Genomic DNA, 16,916 nt, shown 5'->3' with positions numbered 1-16,916 from the left:
ATATACCTAAGAAATACATTCACCCAATGGCAGAATTTGGGCTCAAACCCAGGTCTTCTGGTTCCTAGTTCAGTCATACCTCTCACTGCCTGTTGACTTTTTAGGTTACATACCATATGACTCCATTTATATAACATTTCTGAAGTGACCTAAGTCATTTAGAATGCGAGGAGCCAAGGCTTAGCAATGGGGAGGGGTGTAGGTGGGGAGTGAGGTGGGTGTAGTTATAAAAGGCCAACATGAGGGATTTTTGGGGTGACAGAAGTGTTCTGTATGTCAGTGTGATGGTGGATACATGTTCCTATGCGTATGAGGAATTTGCATACAACTAGATGCACAACTAGATAAAAAATGGGGAGAATGGAGTTAGATGAATTGATGTCAGTGCTACGAATACATTACAATATTGTATTAGATCATGCATATGATTGTAATGTATTATATCATACATTATGGTATTGTATTAGATCATGCATATGATTGTAATGTATTATATCATACATTATGGTATTGTATTAGACTGTGGTTTTGCAAAATGGTACCAATGGGGAAAACTGGGCATAGTGTTCGTGCGGGCTCTCTGGGTTATTTCTTGTGTCTGCATGTGAATCTACAATGATCTCAATGAAATTTTCAACTAAATGAATGAGGGTTTGATATGTAACAGCACAGATAAATCCTAAGTATGCTATATAGTTTTCTGATGCTTGAAATGTTTATTTAAAAACTGCTTAAAAACATCGGGAAGTCTTTTTTTTAATATTGTAATTTTTTTTCACTGTTCCAAGATTTATTGTTCATGCACCACACCCAGTGCTCCATGCAATCTGTGCCCTCCTTAATACCCACCACCAGGCCCATCCATTCCCCCCCAACCCCCTCCCTTCAAAACCCTCAGTTTGTTTCTCAGAGTCCCCAGTCTTGTGGTTCGTCTTCCCTCCGATTCCCCCCAACTCACTTCTCCCGTCCTTCACCCAGTGCCCTCTGTATTATTCCTTATGCTCCACAAGTAAGTGAAACCATATAATAATTGACTCTTTATTGTGAGACTTTTCAAACTACAGGAAAGTAGAAAAGACAGTATAACAGACACCCATACAGCTGTCCCCTAGCATTTGTTAGCGTTTTGCTGTATCTTACTCAGTCATTTTAAAGTAAGTACAGACCCATAACACTTCACCCCTAAATATGTGACCCTGTGTCTCCCAAAGAACAAGATCATTTTCCTATGGACCCACAGTGCCATTATCACACTTGACAAAATGACCAGTTCTTTAATATCTTCTGTTATATTGGTCCATATTTAAATTCCCATAATGTTCTCAAATTATATTTTATAACAATTTTTTTAAAACCAGGATCCAGGGTTGCCTTGCTAGCTCAGTTGGTTAAGCATCCAGCCCTTGATTGCAACTCAGGTTGTGATCTCAGGGTCCTGGGATTGAGTCCTGTGTCAGGGCTCTGTGCTGAGTGGGGAGTCGGCTTGAGATTCTCTCTACCCCCCTCTCTCCGCCCTCCCCCTCAAATAAATAAATAAATCTTAAAAGACAAACAAACAAATCCAGGATCCAAACAAGAATAATGGGTTGCATTTGCTTTTTGTGTTTCTTTTAGTCCTCCTTTGCCGCTAGTATCCATTGTCATTCTCATTGATTGATGGTCTCATGACCATTCTCATACATTGGTTGCAATATTCTTAATGACCCAAGGAAAGCCTTGGGAAGGCTGTGTTTTTGGCAACCATCCTCCAAAAGACTGTCTTGAAAAGGCTCCTCTTAAGAAGTTCTTATTAACACTACCTTATCTTTGTAGGCTGCTGTTTACCCTATGAATGTATTTTTTTAAAGATTTTATTTATTTAGCGAGAGTGAGAGAGTGAGTGGACACAAGCAGGGGGAGCAGCAGGCAGAAGGAGAAGCGGGCTCCATGCTGAGCAAGGAGCCTCATGCGGGACTCGATCCCGGGACCCTGGGATCATGACCTGAGCTAAAGGCAGACGCTTAACTGACTGAGCCACCCAGGCGTTCCTACCTTATGAATGTATTATCTTATCTGCTTCTCTCAGTAACACTGGATGCTCCAGTTTTTTTAGTTATAGACTTGAGATCATATTAGTTTTCATTCAAGTATTAATGAGATATTTCTTATTAATGAGATATTTCTTATTATCCCCACGTCACACATGGAGGAAACCGAGTTCTAGAGAAAGTTAAGTGACTTTCCAAGGTCACCATTCCTGGCAGAAACAGATTCCTTGGCTCAGACATCTTTCTACTGTGCCATTCCTAGGACCACACAAAGAGAAAGGGAAGCCTCCGCGCTGTACACTGTGTCCCACCTAGCAGTTTCTGGAGCTAGTCTGCCTCCCTGCCATATTTAAAATGTGGCAGACTCTTGTCTTGCTGCTGCCAAAGGCAGAAATGGGGTTTACCCAGTATGGCTAGAGGGCTGGGAGGCTCTTCATATCATCTCTGCTTTGACTCACCACTGTTTTTGCAGGTGATACTGGTGTCCAACCCACAGCCCTTCTGCTGTCACTGTTTCTGTGGAAGCTGGCCTAACTTCCAACTGTTGGTACCCGCGTCTCTTTGCCTGAAGGGTCTTTGTGGTCCCTGGAGCCTACTTTGCCCGTGCTCCTGGGACACTGAAAGGAGTGGGAAGTTAACATCTCTCAAGAGTAGGCACCAACCTATGATGATTGAAAGTTGGGCAACAATTTCCAGCCCTTTTGGATGACTCAACAATGCATATTCCTCATTGGTCCTAGAGAGTGCCAGGATGGCGAAGCCCCAGTTTCTCACGGTGGGAATTTGCCTGGTTAACCTACCCTTCGTAGTGGTTTCCCTCCCTTCCTCTCTCACTTCTCTTCACCGTATTCATGGGTCCTTGGATCACCTCTGAATAAATCCTTTGCATTTGAATCCTTAATTTTAGGGTTTGCTTCTGGAAGAACCCAAATGGAGACACTCCCCGAGGTCTTTGGCTAGAACCACCAGGAGATGTGGCTTTTGTCTTCTTGGGCACACAATTCATGTTGACTTTACCAAGAAAATGATTTGGGATGAAAAAACAACTTACAACAAGCTAGGAGGAAAGGTTTTCTCCCACAAAGAAGCTAAGTGGCCCGGGCTATAGAAAGTTATCTGGGGTCAGATCTTGGTTGGAAGGAGAATGAGATCCCTAAGGGAAGGAAACCTTAAAACATAGTTTACCATATCCATTAAGGGAGGCCTATAAATTCTAGGACTTGGGAGCTCTGCAAGTATAATATCCCCCCCCCCCCTCCCCAGGAAAAACAAGCCTGCATAAAACTCTGCTTTTAATTAACAACATGTAGTTAAACTAATATTGGTTCATTAGGTAGAGCGAGAGCTTCTACTGACAGCAACTTTCAAAGGGAGAAAGTACCAATCTGATCTATGTTGACTATAAAGCATCGTTTCTTAAGCAGCTTAGTAGAGGTAAGGCAGGGCAGATTTATTTGATCGTTAACCCTGGGAAATAAAACTGGAGCCCAGCGCAGGGTTTGTAAAACGGCCGCCTCACCCATACCGGGGTGCTTGACTTTCCAGGGGTAGAGAGAAAGTGATGGAAAAGGCAAGGCACTGGTGTATTGCCGCCCACGGAGGAGTTTTGGGTGGTACGTGTCCCCCTCGGGCTTTATCTTCTTCCCAGAGATAGCTGGGCCTCGATGTGTGCATTACAACACATCTTTTCCAGGCTTAGCCTGCCTCTCTCTCCTTGGTTGGGGCTGTTTATTGGCCAGTCTGTGCAGAAAAGCTACGATAAGGATTTTTGGCTGTAGCAATGAGACAGCAGCTTAATAATCGTAAATCCCAGGCAGATCTACCCAAAGGGGACATGGGGTGGAACAAGATGTGCAGACAGACAGGGGTTAGCCGGCCTCTCCCAGGAGGGGCAGGCACAGCGGGTTTGGCTGGGGTGGCCGTGTCTCAGGCCAACTACCTGATTGGCCCTTATGTGCTCAGAATGTTCAAGTCTGACCTTTTAAAAAACTGGGGGGAGGAGCAATTTTATATATGCTGAAAATTTGCAAAGGTGGCATAGATCATTCCTGTAGACCCTGTATCTAGATTCCTATGTTGTTAAAAAATTTTATTATTGTGGTACATTGGTCAAACACAGAACCCAACACAGCGGCATCACTATAAGCCAAATTCCAGACTTCATTCAAATCTTGCCAGATTTATTTTCTTTCTTTCAAAATATTTTAATTTATTTATTTGAGAGAGAGAGAGAGAAAGAGCGCGCACATGAGAGGGGAGAAGGTCAGAGGGAGAAGCAGACTCCCCATGGAGCTGGGAGCCCGATTGCCAGGTTTTGTGTTTGTATCCTTTTCCTGTTCTAGGATCCAGACTAGGGGATCACATTACATTTCATCGTCACGGCTCGTGAGTTTCCTCTGGTCCAGTGACAGTTTCTCGGTCTTCCTCTGTTTTTCTTGGCAGTTTTGAAGAGTACTGGTCGTCGACTGTCTCTCTGGGCTTCTTTTATTGGACTGGTGTAATGGGCTTTGGGGAAGGATCCATAGAGAGAAGTGCCCTTCTCATGCACCATGTAGGGGGCGCATGCTGTCGACGTGACTGGTCCCTGGAGAAGTTAACCTGATCACCTACACCTGATTCATAAATCCCTATTTTCCATTTTCAGGGCAGGAGCATGGTTGATGGGAATACTTTTGGCTGGCAGGCAAGGGTGTCTTAGGGTTGAGTCAAATAGCACGTTCTCGAGGAGCGCAGAGCCAGCAGTTCTGGGGCAGGAAGGCAAATCTGTTGACGGTAATTAAAGATGATTCTGTTGTGCTCCTGCCCACGATGGAGCTGCTGCAGGCGGTTTGAGAACCCGATATGACAGGAGAATTAACTGTTCTGACACGGGACGAAGGCAGCACAGGATGTTGGATGTTTGTATACATTTTAGGTGTCATATTCACAAACGGGAAAACCCCAAATGCCTTTCACCATAAGAACGGATAAATGAATAGAAGCGGATTCGTATAATGCCATACTCCTCAGTCACGAAAAAGACTACAGTGGCAGTATGTGCCGCAGTGTGGGTGAATCTCAGAAGCCTCTTTCTGAGGGTGAAAAGCCAGAGGTGGAGGAGCGTGTTCTGTATGATTCCATTCACGTTAAATCCTAGAATGGGGAAGTGACCCCGTGGTGACAGAAAGGACTGACCATGAAGGGGCACGAGGACACTCTTTAGGGAGTCGTATTTGATTGGGGTATGGGTTAGATAGCCACATGCACTTCTCTAAACTTGTCAGGCCATGCCCCCCAAATGGAAACATTTTATTTTACATAAATTATACCTCTTTGATACTGATGTAAAAAGATAAAACTAATTAAGGACAGAGTCATAGACACTGAGGTTGTATGGAAAGAGGTAGATGAGAGGTCACAGGGAGAAGCACAGACGAGGAATATGAACCTCTCCAAGGGCGTCGAGTCCTCTGTGTAGGTGGCATGTGGGGACAGCATGGAGGGCTTAGATCCACTCATCCTCCTTCCTGACCCTCCCTACGCCTCCCCCAGGCCTCTTTCACAGCACTCAGTATTAAATATATCTGTATCTCTGAATTACACTAACTTTCATGATCTTAATGAAATGGCTAATACTTTTTTTTTTTTTTTTTTTTGGCCAACTTGAAAATCTCAATTTCTAGAGATGGAAATGTCTATTTACATTTAATTTGTTTAGTTCATATGCCAATTTCAATTTGGGGCACCTGGATGGCTCAGTTCCTTAAGTAGCTGACTCTTGGTTTCTGCTCAGGTCATGATCTCGGGGTTGTGGGTTTGAGCCCCACGTCAGTTTCTGTGCTCGGTGTGGAGTCTGCTTCAGATTCTCTCTCCTTCTCCCTCTCCTTGTAGCATGTGTTCTCTTCCTCTCAAATAACTAAATAAATAAAATCTTTAAAAAACCCAAAATAATATTTTAGAGCACAACTTTTTTCCTCGTGCTCCCATTTCATGGAATGATTTCATCTGGACTCTTCACATGTCTTGGGCCATCTGGGTCTCCACCACTGCCTCAGCCACCCAGAGAGGCATTCGTTCTGTTAGTGAGTCCTGCTTTATGCTTGCCACAGTGGGGACCCATTTGTCTCAAGGCCAACCGGCCCTAGACATGGCTGACACGGGGGGCGGTGACAGGGTTGGTTCGTTAGCCAGTTGGCTGTGTAGCATGTTCAGCACAGAGGATCCAGACACCCAGTGGAAGTGTACCCACTCCTCTAATCTGTACAGAGCATATCCTAAAAGAATGACCTCTCCGCCCACGAAATTTGGCCACATAGATGACTTTCAGTTTTGTTCGCCCAGGGGACTTCCACTCACGTGGTCTGTGAAGTCCAAAGCTCTCTTGGCAGCTACTCCTAGAATTCTCTTTGGAGTCTCTGATGTAAAAGCAAGATCTTTGGGAAGAGCCCAGGGCTCTCTCATAGAGAGTTAGTTATCTTACAGATAGCTCACTAAACTTGGCTTTCGAGAAGCGAAATTCAGAAGAGCCTGGGGGAGGGGGGGAGTCTTGGGCCCTTGGGTCAGACCCTTCCTGAATACAGCAACAGCAACTAAGGACTGAATAAGAATAAGAAGAAATTTCAATATTGGTATAGTTCTTTGTTCAAAAACCTGGATTTGAGCGTTGATACCAGGTAACCTTATAGATAATTCCAAACATTTATACACATGGGATTGTTGGAAGCGTGACAATATGATGTAACTCTACCTGTAAAGCAAGCCTACACCATGCACGTACATTTGTAAATGTTTAGAATTCTGTCACAGTGGTTGAACTCTCTGATAGGAACAGCTGTAATGTTCATTAATTGCTCCCTCCGTTTGTAAGTAAGTACAATGCCCTGGACAATTTGTTATGGCCTGGGGATGTGGTAGTTGGCGTGGCGGTCTTAGAGACCCTTGAGACTTATTCATGGATGTGTTTCAAGATCCCAGAACACATCCAAGTATCTTTTTTTTTCTTTTTAAAGATTTTATTTATTTATTTGACAGAGAGAAATCACAATTAGATGGAGAGGCAGGCAGAGAGAAAGAGAGGGAAGCAGGCTCCTCGCTGAGCAGAGAGCGCGATGCGGGACTCGATCCCAGGACCCTGAGATCATGACCTGAGCCGAAGGCAGCGGCTTAAACCACTGAGCCACCCAGGCGCCCCCACATCCAAGTATCTTATACTCGTTTGTCTTTGCATCTCCTACTGGTCACTTCTTCCTTTTTTTTTTTTTAAACCTATAACTTTAATATTATACATAAACCTCCGTAGTAACTACCCCTGAGGTCAAGAAATAGACTATCATTTGCACCCTGGAATCTTCCCTCATACTCCATCCGAATCAGTATCCTCTGCCTCTCTATCCTTCCTACTGTAACGTTCTCCTTTCCTGATGGTAATTGGTCACTTCTTCCTGATACTTCCTCCTCTATCTGCCTGGCAGGTTCCTGCTTATCCTGGGAAAACCCAGACGATGCATTATCCCTTTTGTACGGTTTTCCCTAAACTCTCCGGTTTTCCCTAAACTCTCCGTGTCACTCCTCCCCAGGCCCTGATGGGATTAACTCCTCCCTGCTGTATGCTATACTCTAGCTTCTAAGTACTGCTGCTGCTGCTTCTTATTCTTCTTATTATTATGGTGAATTGCAGTCGTTTTACTTGTGTCTCTCTTTTCCCAATATCATCATCATTTCTCAGTAGACTAGGAGCATCTTTGGGAAGAAAGTATATATTTTTTTCCCACTTCTGCATCATAATGCCCAACACATACTGAGCACTCAGGAAGTGTTACGGCATGGCCTTCTAAGCAACTTCAGTGTCTAGTTGCTTACTGTTGAAGCCAGTTTTTAAGAGCCGGAGGATCACCTAGGTGACTGGCATTCCACCTGGTAATTCAACTTCCCGTACCCACTTTTAAGTCCTGAGAGGACCCTTAAGCCAATGGTCTTTTGCTACCCCTGACCAAGGTATTGGTCAAACCAATCATCTCTCCTGTCTAATTACCTGCTCTGTGTGCTTTTCTTGAGAATCTTCTGCTCTGCCACCTTCCTGAGCTCTCAGAGTTGCTGCATCTCTTGCCACCAGAAACCTAGTGGGGCAGATGGGGCCTGTCACCCTCAGTCAGAGAAGAGCTCAGAGAAGTTGAGCCGTGTACAAGGTTGTACCCTTCACAAGTAGAAAGTAGGAATTCAAAGTTGGATTTTCTGGTTCCAAATCTAAACCAGGATACTTTTCAGAATGGGGAGGCTCCTTTGTCTACACATCCAGCGTGTATCATATGTGCTATGTGTATTGTGTGTGCCATGTATTATAGAGGACACAGAGAACATGAGGGTTATTTCCTAGAGGAACAAGCAGACACATGTAGAATGCAGAGAGACAATACAGAGTCAACATGGAGAAGGCAGGAGAGGTGAGAAAGAGGAAAACAGCCCTGGACAGTCAGGTGCTGACGTCACACTCACAGCTGGTCCTTGGTGCTCTCTGGGTGGACATCGGCAGGGGCACAGATGACCAACACTAGACAGGGCCACCCGGTGGCTATCATGGAGCAAGACAAACACAAGACATTCTGTAATCATGTGTGAGCACAAAACAACACCACTGTTGAAACCATAAAATCTAGGCATCCTTATTCCCTGGCTTAGGGAGTCATGTCTTCTTCCTTACCAGTTATGACTTTATTCCTCATGTCCACTAGATAAGATTCATTAGGATCCCCGGTCATAGAATTATCGTCATCTTCATTTCCTGACACGTCCAGTCCAGAGGGAAGCCTTGCTCCTTTGCCACTTCTCTCAATTCACACAATACCATCTCAAACCCTAACAAGTTTCTGCTAATACTACTAATAATCTCTTACTGAGATGCCTCATGGCATCTTCTCCATGGTGGGCCATCCCCCTCATCGCAGTGGTCCAGTAATGCCAACCTCATTTGAGGAAATGTGTTCCCAGGGGTCTTCGACTCATGGGTATACAACAAATGGGAAAATAAACACCAGATGCCTGGTGCAGATAAATCGTGATTCACAGGCTTCCTGTGAGACCTCTGGAAGTCTGTCAATTCCAGTTTTCAGCATGGATCTCGTCTCTTCTCTGAAAAAACCTGAGACCCTCAAAATTCTTCTATTAGTCATGGCATAGAACAGGATTTCCAACTTTGGCTGTGCACTGGAACCACTTGGGTAGCTTGAAAAACACAGATACCTGGGTTCCAACTCCAGAGATGCTGGTTTCATTGGTGTGGCTTGTGGCCTGGGCATCAGCATTTTTAAAGCTTGTGGGTGAGGCCACTATGCAGACAAATTGGAGAATTACTGGTAAAATATGATTTCAGCAGGTGTGTGTATATATATATATAGTACAGCATAAGAGGATGTGAATGTATGCTTGACCCCGAGTGCTTGTGCGTATGTGATATTTGTGATAGAGGAGGAATATGTTTATGTGTGTTGTGTGGAAAGGGGGTGACTCTGTGTGTATGTGTGCCACATTGAGGCAAGTCTCTGTGTGTGAGAGTGTGCACTGTGCAGCCCTGTGGGAGATAAGGACATCAAATGGCTGTGGGAGCCAGTCACACCTGTAGTTTATCATGGAGACGGTGGCCAGAAGGTGTCTGTGCCAGGCTCGTTGGCAGTTGGGGAGGAGTTGCTAACTGGGGACCTGGGTGGGAAGAGGAGGAGGCTTAGTTAGCAGAGCAGGGCCTTGAGTACTGGTGGGAGCATCTGAAAACCCACTGGTGTGTCAGTCACATATGGACCTGTGCTGCTGCCGTGATTGGGAAAAGATGAAGAGTGTGAGTCTTCTACCTCTAAAAACTTACCTCCCCAGTTAATGTTGTTTAGAGCAGGGTTCGCCGACTTTTGTGGGCATCAGAGTCACCAGGAGAGATTGTTAAAACATGGCTTGCTGGGCCCTACTCCCAGAGTGTTTGACAACGTACATCTGGGGAGAGGCCTGAGAACTTGCATTTTAACAAGTGCCCAGGAGTTCCTGGTGTTGGTGGTCTTGGGACCACAGTTTCCCTGGGTGACAGCTCACTGGACCCACTTGGGAAACTAATCTGTTCCTATTCTTATCTTGGACCACTTCAATCAACGTGTGTGTGTGTGTGTATGTGTGTGTCTGTCCTAAGTGTGTGTGTGTGTGTGTGTGTGTGTGTGTGTGTCCGTCCTAAGCAGTGGGAGTCCTCCAAACTCCCAAGATGATTCTAATAGGAAACCCTTGCCTGGCAGGTAATAAGCTTCACAAAGGCAGACATGTTTCTCTTTCGTTCACTGGTATATCTCTGGTGCCAAAAAATTGCCTGTCCCTCTGTCAACATTTGTTTGTTTGTTTGTTTTTTTTTAAAGATTTTATTTATTTATCAGAGAGAGAGAAGGGGAGAGAGCAAGCACAGGCAGACAGAATGGCAGGAAGAGGCAGAGGGAGAAGCAGGCTCCCTGCTGAGCAAGGAGCCCGATGTGGGACTCGATCCCAGGACGCCAGGATCATGACCTGAGCCGAAGGCAGCTGCTCAACCAACTGAGCCACCCAGGTGTCCCCAACATTTGTTAAATGAATGTGTGAATGCTACTTACGAGGTACCAGCCCTCCAAGACTGAGAGTTAGCTGTTAATTCAGCATTTATCTGAGCACCTCCAGTAGGGAAGGAGGTGTATGAGAGTAGTTTCTTGCCTCTCCACATTGACATTCTTAAGCTGTTCGCTGGTGTATGTGTGTGTGAGTGAGGAGCCTACAGGGCTTGAATAGCCTGGGTCTTCTAGAGCTCTGGAGCTCACCACCCTCAGGTCCCTGTATATGATTGAGATTTTAACTTTTATTTTCCCATTTAGCTGTTGGGAAAAACCTATCACTGGTGAAGAGAGCATGGACCAGCCATGGCCAGGGCCTTGGCTCTCTCATCCCCCCAGCCTGGCCCCAGTGATGGAGATACCCAGCTTCCAGTTCAGATTTAGTCCTGAGTGGACGGCATTGTGTCATCCAGACCTCTCTGCCGCTAGGACTGATGCCATGTACCTGGACACCAAGTTTGAGTTCAGAGCTCTTTTATCATTTTTATTCTGTTTATTGCTTACCAAAGAAATGTGTTCATAACTAGTTTTTGTTGGAAAATGGGACAGATCTAAGGGGGAGGTATGGTTTTATTTCTCTTGCTATGTTGGGTCCTACTTTTTAAAATACGGATTTATTCATTTATTTGGGAGAGAGAGCAGGAGTCCGCGAACACATGATTTGGGGGCAGGGCAGAGGGAGAAGGAGAGACTCTCAGGCCGGCTCCACACTGAGCATGCAGCACGATGTGAGGCTCGATCCCCCGACCCTGACCTCATGACCTGAATTGAAACCAAAAGTCAGATACTCGACAGACTAAGCCACCCAGGCTCCCCAAGGTCCTAATTTTTTTTTTTAAAGATTTTATTTATTTGACAGAGATCACAAGTAGGCAGAGAGGCAGGCAGAGAGAGAGAGAGAGAGAGAGAGAGAGAGAGAGAGAGAAGCAGGCTCCCTGCTGAGCAGAGAGCCTAATGTGAGGCTCGATCCCAGGACCCTGAGTCATGACCTGAGCCAAAGGCAGAGGCTTTAACCCACTGAGCCACCCAGGCTCCCCCCGAGGTCCTACTTTTAATGAAAACATTCTCCTTACTGTATTTACTCAGGAAATGTTTATGAAACGCCTATAATGTGCCAGATTCTAGGAACTAGGGATGGCATGTGAGCAAGACCTGGAATCATGGCTAGGACAGCACTGTCCAGTAAGACTGTGCTGATGGAAGTGTTTCCTATCTGTGTCATCTGCTTGAAACATGGCTGGTGTGACTGTGAAATCAACGTTTGTTTTTGTTTTATTTGAATTAGTTTACGCTTAACTTTAAATAGCCACATGCTCTTTACCGTGGCTACCATATTCAACCAGATGGGACTGGTGAGTGAGAACAGCACATCATTGAATACATGCTCACAGCATCTACGGTGTGCTTTGAAGGTGAAACATAAAGTGCTTTGAGAACATCTATCAGAGAGGCATGGTATGTCACCTGGGGGGAGGGGAGAGAGCGAGAGAGTGCAAGCACAGGCCGGTGGGAGGGGCAGAGGGAGAAGCAGGCTCCCCAGTTAGCAGGGCTGGGCTCCATCCCAGGACCCTGAGGTCAGACCTGAGCTGAAGGCAGACACATAACTGTTAGCCACCCAGGCACCCCTCGTTACATCCTTTTAATTGCCCTTGGTTTCTTCTCTCTCTAGGAGTCCTCCTTCTTACTCCTAAGCCCCAGAAAAGCATCCCCATGCAGATAAACCCATGAGAGGAGCCCTGAGTCCACCACTTCAAACACTTCACCATATCTGGGTAAGTGAAAAGGAAAACTGGTACCATGGCATGTGTACTGGTTATTGTGTAAATATTTTCCCATGGCCTTAGAGATGCTTCTTAACCGTCATTTTGATCACAATCATCATGTTTCCCCCTATGTTGCTACACCGTTGTGTATCTCATCAATTTCCTACGTTTGGCCTTTGGGCACTGTTTTGTTTTATCCCCAGTGTAAATAATGCTGTGATGAACATCCTTACGTGGAAATCCATGCTTATGTTGCCGACTGTTTTTTTGGGGTAGATTCTTTGAATCAAAAGTCATGAAGGCTTTTTTAAAATTTTTTATTTTAAAGGTTTCTGATACATGCGGCAAAATTGCTTTCTGGGGCGTTTGTACCAATTCATAATTTCTTCAGCTATGAATGAGAATTGTGGTGTATTCTGCTCTTCTCTTTCTAAACTCCTATCAAACATGTCTGCACGTTGCTACGGAGACTTCATAACTATTATTTGTAGTGGCTGCATGAAGCTTGATTGCAGTGGTGTGCTATAATCATCCTCTCTCAAAAGAGGTTGCTAATTGATGCTGTTCACGCTGGGCTCTCCATGGCCCCGCCAAGTGGAGCGTCTCCATCAAGTCACAGCTGTCTGGAATCCATCTGGCCCTCCAGAGCTGTTCTGTCAACGTTCCACATCCATGGGCAGCATTTCTTAGGCACCTCCTTTCCTTTAATGATACTCCAGGAAATAGGAGTTTCTTGGAGTAAAATCTAGCCCCCATATGCAATATTGGCCTTGGTGAGGACAAAAGATATCTCAACTAGGGCATTCATTTCTGCCTGAAAAGAAAGAACATTGGATTGGGAGTCAGAAGATTTTTTTTTTCTGACATTCTTTGTGCCAATCAGGACTTTTCTGGTTAGAAACAATGGATAGAAACCTACCTCACACTGCATAAACAAAAAAGATAATTTGTTATTTCATACGCAGCAGTGTTCCTTATCTTCAGGGAGTATGTTCTAAGATCCTCAGCAGCAGTCGGAGCCCTCATATACTGTGATTTTTTCCTATGCTTATGCCTATGATCAAGTTTAATCTATAAATTGGGCATAATAAGAGATTACTACAATGACTATTAATAACAAAATAGAATAATTATAACAATATATTGTAAAAAAAAGGTTTATGACTGGATCTCTCAAAATATCTTAGTGTCCTGTACCCACCCTGGTTGTTATGATGCAATGTGTTGAAATGCCTACATGCTGAGATGAAGTGAGGTCAATGATACAGCTCTTTGACATAGTGTTGAGGCTGTTGTCAGAAGGAGGATCATCTGTTCTTGGTCCACGGCTGACCATGGGTAACCGGACATGGAAAGCAAAACCATGGATGAGGAGGGCGAACCTGTAAATGAAGATATCAGGGGGATTTAGTTGCAGGTGTGGCTGGATCTAGGATTTCTAATAATACTGCAGCCTTGATCTTCCTTTCCAGTATCTCCATTCTGCATCTCTCTACATTGGTTCAATTCTCAGAAGACTGTCCTTTTATAGTCTATCACCAAACATGCTCTTAAAGACCCTAGGACAAGGGCCAAATTTTACTTGCTGTCTATTTTCCTAAACAGAATTTTACTGACACACAGCCATACCTGTATTCATATTACCCATTGTTCATACATGCATGGCCCATGAATGCTTTTACTCTGGAGCCACAGAACTAAGTATCTATGAGAGAAACTGGAGGTAGCCTGCATAGTGGTTAATAATTGCCCTGTGGTCCTTCACAGAAAATCTTTGCTGACACCTGCTCTTGAAGAAGGGTATTAATCCTCATTCTCAAAATTCTCAAAAATGTCTCCCTGCTCCATTAATTATTAGCTCCTCGGCCACCCTTTCATTCTTCGCTTCATATCATGGTTTCTACCTAACCTCTAGAGTCTTGGGTCTCGTTCTTTGGACCTTCTAAGTGGCTCAGATCATAATCATTCTAAAATATTTTCCTTAAAGGCCATCTTGACCTTAATATAAACCTTGACCCTAAACCCCAACTCTAGACTTAAACCTTAACGCTAACCTTAATCCTCAGGGAAGGCTGAGACTTTGAGTTTGATAACCATCATCTTAGAATGACCTCACGAGCCATGCTCTTCAGTGGATATTGTGTGCATTCTGCACTGAGAGAGGAGAGATGAGAAGAATTGTATTTATGATTTAAAAAGAAGCGCTTTGATCATTGGAAAGGCTTAGTGTATTGTCCCAGGCATGCTCAGGTAGATAATTATTTTAAGCAAGAAATAAGCATGTTCCTTTATGTCAACATGAAAATACAATCCCTGCCTCATTTTTGGACCATCTGCCTCATTTTCAGAGCCCTCACATTGAGAAGTGCCCATTAGAGTTTTCAGCTGTGTCAGAATGGAATTTTATCCCCTGAATCCCAGTTGTTGCTGTTAGGATGACCTAGCTTCATTCATGATCCTCTGACCCCTTGGGTCAACAAAAGCATAAATGGAAACTGTAGGAAAGGAAAGAATATATTCAAGAAGACATGGGAAAGGAGAACCGGATGGGAGGGTGGGAAGAATGGGAACAGATCAGATACTAGATCCCAGGCTTCAATCCCATGCCACAATCTGATCGAGTCAGCCTCCGCTTTACATTCTTCAATGGCTGCCAGTGTTTACTGCATAAAGGCTAAGTTTACTGATGCCTCCCCAACGCCCACCCAGCGTCATCTTACACTCCTGTACTCTGGAATCCTATATTTCAGTCCTGTGCAATTATAGGAAGTTTCCCCAGTACACATTGCTGTGTGATGCTTTTATACTTTGTCCATGCTCTCTTCTCTTTCTGGAATGCTCTTACTCTTTTTATCTGCCTGGATAAATCTTGCCTGTCCATGAAGATCCTGCTCAGGTATCACCCTCCATCAGACTTCCTCTGACCCCTTCCGTGCTCCTCCTCGGCGCCCCATGCAAACATCAATCACAGTACTCATTCCTTCATTCAGCAAGCATTTACTGGGCTCTGCTCTGTGCCCGGTGCTATGATAGATGGCGAAGATTAACGGTCAGTATACCATCTCAATCCCAAGTAGTTGTGGAAACAGATAAATCACCGAGAAACTACCCAACCATGCTGTAACGTGGGAGATTCAAAGGGCTCTGAGCCACAGAGGGAGGCAGCCTCCTCGAGCCTGGGGGCTGAGTGTTTTAGCAGGGCCCGCGGCATGATGGGAGTGTGCGAGCACACAGAGTTTGAAGCCCAGGAGGCATACAAGCAGTTTGGGAAGGGTTAGTTGCGTAGGGAGTTGGGTAGGACTTCAAGTTGTGAAGGGCTTTTCCTGTCCTTAGAACTGTGGGGAAACCACTTAAAGTTTTTTTTTTTTTTAAAGATTTTATTTATTTATTTGACAGACAGAGATCACAATCAGGCAGAGAGGCAGGCAGAAAGAGAGAGAGAGGGAAGCAGGCTCCCCGCTGAGCAGAGAGCCTGATGTGGGGCTCGATCCCAGGACCCTGAGATCATGACCTGAGCTGAAGGCAGAGGCTTTAACCCACTGAGCCACCCAGACGCCCCTAAACCACCAAAAGTTTTAAGCCAGAGAGTCACATCATCACATCTGTATTTTGGGTTTATTTGTTTTATTGTCTCCAACACTAGTAATAATATCAGCTACTGTTCCCGGAGCCTGCCACAAGAAGGACACGATGTTGGGCTCTATATAGATCACCTCCTTTAAGGCTTGTTATTATCTTATAAGACAGGTACTGCTATATAAACTTATTATTTCATCATTTAGAGATTCAAAGAGATTAATTAACTTGTTAAAAGTCATGCTTTCAACCATTAGAATAATTCTGTACTTTATAGTTCTCTAAAAATTGAGATATTCATAGTTGCTACTCGAGAGAACACGGAGCACATTTGCTTATATGATCCCGTTCATCTGCTTGATATTCTTAGAACACTTGTAAAGGCTTCAGCTCCTTTTCATGAATGATGACACTGAGCAAGTGATTTGGCCAGGTCCTGCCAGGCATGGTCTCGGTCCACTTGGAAACCAGGCTCTCGAGGATTGCCCCTGTATATTTTTAGTCTTCACGGCTTTGGCTTCACCTCACAGAAAGGACATGGCTGCATTACTCTCTTCAGAGATCAAAATAATAATAAATCAAAAAATAATTTTTAAAAATCCTCCCCTTGGGGGAGGAGTGGGCTGGTTGATCTTTGGAGTTAGAAGGATCCCAGAGGCAATGTCCATGGGTGTGTAGATAGGGAAGAGCCCATCTGTTCTGGTTGAAGGGACAGAGCACCTTAGTTTTGGGTGTGTGGGACCCAGTCACTCACGAGTTACAGTTGCTTCATCACAGAGATCCTAGGCTTTCTTTTTTTTAAATTCTTTCTTTCCTCTAGTTTGCTGCTTTTTTCCTTTTCATTTTTTCTTCCTTCATCATGTTCATCCTCACCAACATCATCACCATTAACAAACACGTTAACATCATGACCTCTGCTTATCAGGATCTTATCATGGCACTGTTGTCTTTGTCACCATGATCACCAT

General features: G+C 44.6%; 1 long non-coding RNA gene across 1 annotated transcript in view; it reads left to right on the top strand.

Moving 5' to 3' along the window:
- LOC309855068 overlaps nt 1–16,916 on the top strand; it is a 226,200-nt gene that overhangs the window by 32,955 nt on the left and 176,329 nt on the right. Inside the window, exon 2 of the long non-coding RNA XR_014306597.1 lies at nt 12,279–12,381. This is a non-coding gene — a long non-coding RNA (uncharacterized lncRNA). The remainder of the gene's footprint in view (nt 1–12,278; nt 12,382–16,916) is intronic.

This window comes from Mustela nivalis (assembly GCF_964662115.1).
Source record: "Mustela nivalis genome assembly, chromosome: 19".
Taxonomy (NCBI): Eukaryota; Metazoa; Chordata; class Mammalia; order Carnivora; family Mustelidae; genus Mustela; species Mustela nivalis.
Note: the sequence above shows the minus strand (reverse complement) of the source record. Positions and strands in the feature narration are given on the sequence as shown.